General features: G+C 34.6%; 2 long non-coding RNA genes across 2 annotated transcripts in view; one reads left to right on the forward strand and one right to left on the reverse strand.

Moving 5' to 3' along the window:
• The window catches only part of LOC108368456 (uncharacterized), a 20063-nt gene extending 13616 nt beyond the window's left edge, over positions 1-6447 (reverse strand). Inside the window, exon 1 of the long non-coding RNA XR_001848372.1 lies at positions 6187-6447. This is a non-coding gene — a long non-coding RNA (uncharacterized LOC108368456). The remainder of the gene's footprint in view (positions 1-6186) is intronic.
• Positions 2026-2701, forward strand: LOC108368455 (uncharacterized). Its single transcript, XR_001848371.1, has 3 exons — positions 2026-2128; positions 2392-2480; positions 2562-2701. It is a non-coding gene; the product is annotated as an uncharacterized LOC108368455 (long non-coding RNA).
• Positions 6448-7158: the final 711 nt, after the last annotated feature.

Genomic DNA, 7158 nt, shown 5'->3' on the forward strand with positions numbered 1-7158 from the left:
TTAAAATTCAATATTGTACAGTGTCTTTAAATCCAAAGAAATACTAACGGATGTTTGATAAAACTAATTTCCTGTACACACACTACCAGTGGTGAAAAACACAACGCTGCGCAATTCAGCGCATGCGGGTGATAATTTTCAACTTCCGTTCACCTTTCTTTCGTTCGGTTACACGGTGTTTACAGAGGCGATTACCTGAATCGAAAGTTGACTTGCCAAGCAATGTCGTTGAAAGCGATTAGTTGAAAGGCAGTTTACAAGAGCCGGTTGATGCTTTTAACTAAAAGTTGACTGTAAAATCGTCCCTAAAGAAAATACACCATTAGGGAACAAAATACTACACTAGCACAAATTCGTTAGACAGTGATTAGCCTGAGTCCAAATACTGCAAAATTGGTTTTGCCATATAAAGAAACTAGAGATAACTGTTATACACAAAAAATACAGTAGTACCAAAATACCGAAAACTTTGTATGAGACTCAGTGTAACTACTTCAGATCAAACTAACCTAAGGTTAAAATGTTCAAAAAATTGCTTTCAATTTGTACACACTCATACCCTTTTATCAACACAATCACACTTTTCCAAATTGGCTACCACCTTGAAAACAATTTTTATTTTAAGATGCTATGCAATTTTTCATCATAGCTTTTGGTGGTGAGTTTTTGTGTGCAGAAAATTGTGTTTATTTTTGACAACACATACATGTGATGAATTGAAATGAATTCTATGAACGTGTAAATGCAGCGTAAGCAGCCGCCATCTTGTTTGCTTACCAAAAGCTCAAGGCGAATTCATAATTCGCCTGTTCAGAAGCTTGTCCGCCACCACACCACACATTTGGTCACCATGGGGACTTAGGGCTGCAATCAAATCTTTTTCGGCAATTAGGGTGTTGTGCAACAATGTAATGTGGTGAAGATGGTAAAGACTGTAGGTTTCGCTTATGGTATTAATCAAATTTAACATAATTCTATATTATAAAAATACCAAAAATATTTATAAGTTAAGGCCAAAACACAATAGCGCAGTGGCAGTGGCAGTGACAGTTTTTAAAATCAGCTGTTACTGCTAATATTGGCAGTCAATGCCGCAGCAAACACAATACGGCGTTGTCAGTGACTGCTTTTTTTGACATTCCCTTTTGTTTGTTTACATTTTTGTTGTTGCCTTTTAGGCTTCAGTGACATCAACAGATGTTGGCTGCGTTTCATTTATGTCAAATTCAGCATGCGAAGTTTGCTGCGATGAAGGCAGTGGCAGTGAATTTAGAATTTGGGCTAAACTGAGCAGTACTGCTAGCTGCCACTGCTGTATTGTGAGTCGCTTCATTGGACACCACACTTTCTAAAAAACAGCTGATTTCGAAAAACTGCCGCTGCCACTGCCACTGCATTATTGTATTTTGGGCTTTAGTTAAATATAAACAAATTTAATTGTAAAAATATATTTTGACTTTCTTAAGATATACGGAATGAACATGTTTTAAAGACTTACATACCTGATTTTTGTTAAAAATAAAATAAATAATAAATATTTACGTAATCATCTGGAAAATAACACATACATGCATACTCGTTAACTACGACTTGGCAATGGCAAATCACCGAGTGTATTTCTGCTTTAAAAACTCATAAAAAACATTTGTTGTTCTGAGGCAGAGTAAAACTGTTATAACATCAACACGCGCACCACAAATTGAAGAAGAACATCGGCTAAACCCTTTACGATTCGAATGTTTTGCACAAACCGATGTGTCACGAAAGTCAGTAAAGATTTAAAAATTTAAATAATTCTTGAAATTTTCTTGCACAGCAATTTTTCGATAATTATAACAATAAACGCTGGTTTCTATATATTTTTATTAATCATTCTGTGGTGTAAATAAACGTATTTGCATTTCTCAAAAAATTATAAAAAAAACTAAGATAATTTCTAAAAACTTTATATCATTGTGAATGAAAAGCGACCATGCGTGTTGAGAATTGCCTAGTACTTGAAATTACACCTCTGTGAGTTATCGCTATTTCACCACAATTCTGTTCACTATATTCAGCAAACGAGCTTCCGTTCATCTTTCTTTCGTCTTTAACCGTCTTCGTGTGAAGTAGAAAAATGAGAGCTAAGGTAATTTTTCATAAAAGTGGTTAAAAGTGTCTTTAAAATATAAGTAAAGTAATTTACAAACAATTAAATTGCCAAAGTGTTTCCCAATATATATTGTTATATTGTATAAATTGCACGATTCCAATTAAAATTAATTTTCGTTCCACCAGCCGCCATTGCTGTGAATTTCTGTATACACACGTGCTTGAATCTTTGGCTATTGTGCAAAAAATGAGTATATGAATTTGTCTAACATGTATTTTTTCTTATAACTTTATTTATAGTGGCGTAAGAAGCGTATGCGGAGGTTGAAGCGTAAACGCAGGAAGATGCGTGCAAGGTCCAAGTAAACCCGTCTACGGCACTGAAGAATGTAAGTATTTGTCATTGCAAACGTGGAGCGCTAGCCCTCCAAATGAAGCAAAACTAATTTTTCATTTCTCTTATATTGCAGGTTTTTGTACAAGCTTCAACCTGATATTCCATTAGAGAGCTTCGAGTAAAGATTTGGCTGACAAGTATTTGGAGGCGTTTCGGAAAATTTACATATTTAATGTAAATTAATCGGAATAAAGAGAAATCTTTGAATATTTACTAGAAGTGATAAAAACTTAAAATATGATATCTTACTTATTATTGGAAATGGTTGGTGGACTTTTTTGTTTGTTCATAAGGCATGTGACGTTTTGTGGTACCTATACGAATGTTGGGAATAGGTGAAACTCTTGTACAAATAGCATACCACGTTTTGAGCACCTTAACCTCAAACGAGAAATCAGGCAGCTGTTGCTAGCGCAATTAACTTTGCTTGAGCGACTATATAAAAGGTATATAGGAAGAACCTTTTATGCAATTTTCGCTTATGTCGTTTTACAATGTGGGTGAAAAGACAGTCGTATTTAAAATCGCACTGCAGATTTGGGAATGGTACTTAAATATAGTTTTCATATCTGCATATGTACATATTTCAGAGAGCACTTAAATACAATTTTAGGTTCTAATGTTAGCATTTAAAACAGTAGACAGAAACTTTTTTACAGCCATTGGCAACACAAACGAGGAATTTCTATCAACTGGAAGATTTATCGAGTATGTGGTAATTAAAGAATGATGCTTGGATTTTTTAAAAAGCTTTAATATATGCAGTCTAATTTACACAAGGGCATAGTAATGAACTGTATACATATATGTCGTTACCTTAATGTAAAAAAGCCGGAACTAAAAAAATTGTGTAATGCATAAAAGGATGTGGACTTTGGATTTTTAGTTGGTTATGGCTTTGTGTACTTCAGCGACTACGTGAGATAGGGCCCTTCTGTTTTAACTTATAACTACTTTTCTAAAGCCAAGTGTTTTCAATAAAAAGGCTTCACTTTGCTCTTAGTATTACAAGTTTGCCAAGAAGTTTAACAGAATAGAAAAACCAGATACCATTCATCTTACTGATTGAACTCGTAAACGATATTTGATCTTGAATAGTATATTCCGAAAGCATTTATTTAAATATGGGCCTCTCCCGTATGTTTTGGCAATGAAAATTCATTTTGTGAAGGTTCCTTCAGGCATTTCCGCTGACATTTGGTTTTTACGTAAAGCTTTTCAAAACGGAAATCCACTTTCAAGATTGCAATTAGCCGATGTAGGACGACCGTTCTAAGAAAAAAGTTTTATGATATGCTACGACACATGTAATTATGATTAATCAAGGATCGCATATTGAAAACAAATTTGAATTTACGCTCTCGTTATCTCAGTCACTAAAACACCGATTTTGTTTTAATTTATTGCATCTGGTAAAGCTTTTGCCGGTAAACATCTGTGTTCGAATTTCGAACTCTGCTTCCATTGTTTACATTCGTTTCGCCGCGTCGTTTGCTGTCGTATGGAAAAATCGCCCGTAGCGTGGACATCACAGATTTGTTTAAATCTTGCGATAATTGTGTAACCGAAAGACTTTGTTAATTATGCAATTTTAAGAAAAGTGTCTGATTTCAATAAACAAATATTTGGTGAGTGAAAACGTAAAAAAGTCAAAGCGCAAAGCTGTCGAATTATGCTGCTTGTGGACATTTTCGATGTTTCTACTTTTTCTGATTGGAATAGATTACGAGTATTGGAGTGCGAGCTCCTATATTTGTTGGTGCGCCAAAGTTGCTGCTTGTTCACTTAAAAGCGTGTACACATTTTCTGATTGCAAATTGTGCATGGATGTGCTAATTTTAAACAAAAAACCTTGTCCAATATATGCACATACATACATATACATACCGGTTTCAACAAACTTGTGCCTTTTATATTGGATACATTTAAAGCCATTCCAATTAGTGCTCAAATAAAAATTTGGGTGACAATGAAAAATGCGAAAAGTAGCTCCAATCAGCAAGTGTGCTATAAATTCTTGTTAGAATAATACAGGAAATACCAGAATGATATTAGAACAAAGTTGATAAAAATGGTTTCTATCAGTTTCTATAAAATTCAGTGACTAAAATGTTTAGAACAGCGTGATTTCGGAGTTCTTTGCTGCTAATATACATATATATGAAAGTAGGTACACGCCAAGTACACGCATTCGAAATTATTAAATTTTGGATCATTAATCCACACACATACCGTTCCACTCCGCTGACCATATCGAAAGCGCAAAAGAAACTTGTTTACCCACCGCACAGCACGGTTGTTGTTGCTTGTTTATAGTCGCTAGCTTTGTTTGCCAACACAAGTTGATTACATTTTCGGTGTACCTGTGCAAGGTAATGCGGCACCATACAGATTAGATACATTTCCAATTATCTTTACCTGATTACAAAGTTCCAAAGTCGGAATGGCTCTTGCTCATTATAAAAATAATAACGAGAATTTACGCTCCAAGTGACTTTTGGGCAATACATACATATGTACATACATGTATATTAAAGTCCAGCGCAAGTGTATTTGCCGCATTTCGTTCAATAAGTACTCCTTTGCATTGTAATCTACTCCCAACACATTGTTACTCTTTTTCCGCATACATACCCTACTTGGCGTTGAGAGAGTAAGTACTTCACGTATTTGCTATTACTCCACCAAAGTAGGTACTCTACTTTCTCTCATCGCGTACGAGAGATATTTGCTGCTTCCAAAATGGAGTAGCAAATCTACTCTCTGTATACTTGTAGTACTGGAAGTACTTGCGTATTAAATTTCAATTCTGGTTGTTAGCCTACTAGTTGATATCGTTTGCGGCGCTGGTCAGTGAAATTGAAAGAGTAAAAATAGTATATGGAAATTGACGATGTAAGGAAATGTTTACGGCCTTATTTATAAAAAAATAACGTAGATTTAGACAGTTGCCTAATGCGATACACCGAAAATGTAATCAACTTGTGTTGGCAAACAAAGCTAGCGACTATAAACAAGCAACAACAACCGTGCTGTGCGGTGGGTAAACAAGTTTCTTTTGCGCTTTCGATATGGTCAGCGGAGTGGAACGGTATGTGTGTGGATTAATGATCCAAAATTTAATAATTTCGAATGCGTGTACTTGGCGTGTACCTACTTTCATATATATGTATATTAGCAGCAAAGAACTCCGAAATCACACTGTTCTAAACATTTTAGTCACTGAATTTTATAGAAACTGATAGAAACCACATTTATCAACTTTGTTCTAATATCATTCTTGTATTTCCTGTATTATTCTAACAAGAATTTATATAGCACACTTGCTGATTGGAGCTACTTTTAGCATTTTTCATTGTCACCCAAATTCTTATTTGAGCACTAATTGGAATGGCTTTAAATGTATCCAATATAAAAGGCACAAGTTTGTTGAAACCGGTATGTATATGTATGTATGAGCATATATTGGACAAGGTTTTTTGTTTAAAATTAGCACATTCATGCACAATTTGCAATCAGAAAATGTGTACACGCTTTTAAGTGAACAAGCAGCACATTTGGCGCACCAACAAATATAGTAGCTCGCACTCCAATACTCGTAATCTTATTCCAATCAGAAAAAGTACAAGCATCGAAAATGGCCATAAGCAGCATAATTCGACAGCTTTGCGCTTTGACTTTTTCATATTTTCACTCACCAAATATTTGTTTATAGAAATCACACACTTTTCTTAAAATTGCATAATTAACAAAGTCTTTTGGTTACACAATTATCGCAAGATTTATACAAATCTGTGATGTCCACGCTACGGGCGATTTTTCCATACGACAGCAAACGACGCGGCGAAACGAATGTAAACAATGGAAGCAGAGTTCGAAATTCGAACACAGATGTTTACCGGCAAAAGCTTTACCAGATGCAATAAATTAAAACAAAATCGGTGTTTTAGTGACTGAGATAACGAGAGCGTAAATTCAAATTTGTTTTCAATATGCGATCCTTGATTAATCATAATTACATCTGTCGTAGCATATCATAAAACTTTTTTCTTAGAACGGTCGTCCTACATTGGCTAATTGCAATCTTGAAAGTGGATTTCCGTTTTGAAAAGCTTTACGTAAAAACCAAATGTCAGCGGAAATGCCTGAAGGAACCTACACAAAATGAATTTTCATTGCCAAAACATGCGGGAGAGGCCCATATTTAAATAAATGCTTTCGGAATAGACTATTCAAGATTAAATATCGTTTACGAGTTCAATCAGTAAGATGAATTGTATCTGGTTTTTCTATTTTGTTAAACTTCTTGCCAAACTTGTAATACTAAAAAAAAAATACTAAAAAAAAAACATTTGTGCCTTGTGCAAAATACTTAACTTTAGAAAAGTAGTTGTAAGTTAATACAGAAAGGCCCTATCTCACGTAGCCGCTGAAGTACAAAAAGCCGTAACCAACTAAAAATCCAAAATTCACTTTCTGGATGATTACGATGCATTTCATGGAATTATAAGCCCCACATCCTTTATGCAATACACATTTTTTTTAGTAACGGCTTCTTTACATTAAGGTAACGACATATATGCATACAGTTCATTACTATGCCCTTGTGTAAATTGAACTTTGCATATATTAAAGCTTTTTAAAAAATCCAAGCATCATTCTTTAATTAC

The sequence above is a fragment of the Rhagoletis zephyria genome, unplaced genomic scaffold (genome assembly GCF_001687245.7).
Source record: "Rhagoletis zephyria isolate East Lansing unplaced genomic scaffold, Rhagoletis_zephyria_1.1 Rzeph_scaffold_03131, whole genome shotgun sequence".
In the NCBI taxonomy this organism is placed as follows: domain Eukaryota; kingdom Metazoa; phylum Arthropoda; class Insecta; order Diptera; family Tephritidae; genus Rhagoletis; species Rhagoletis zephyria.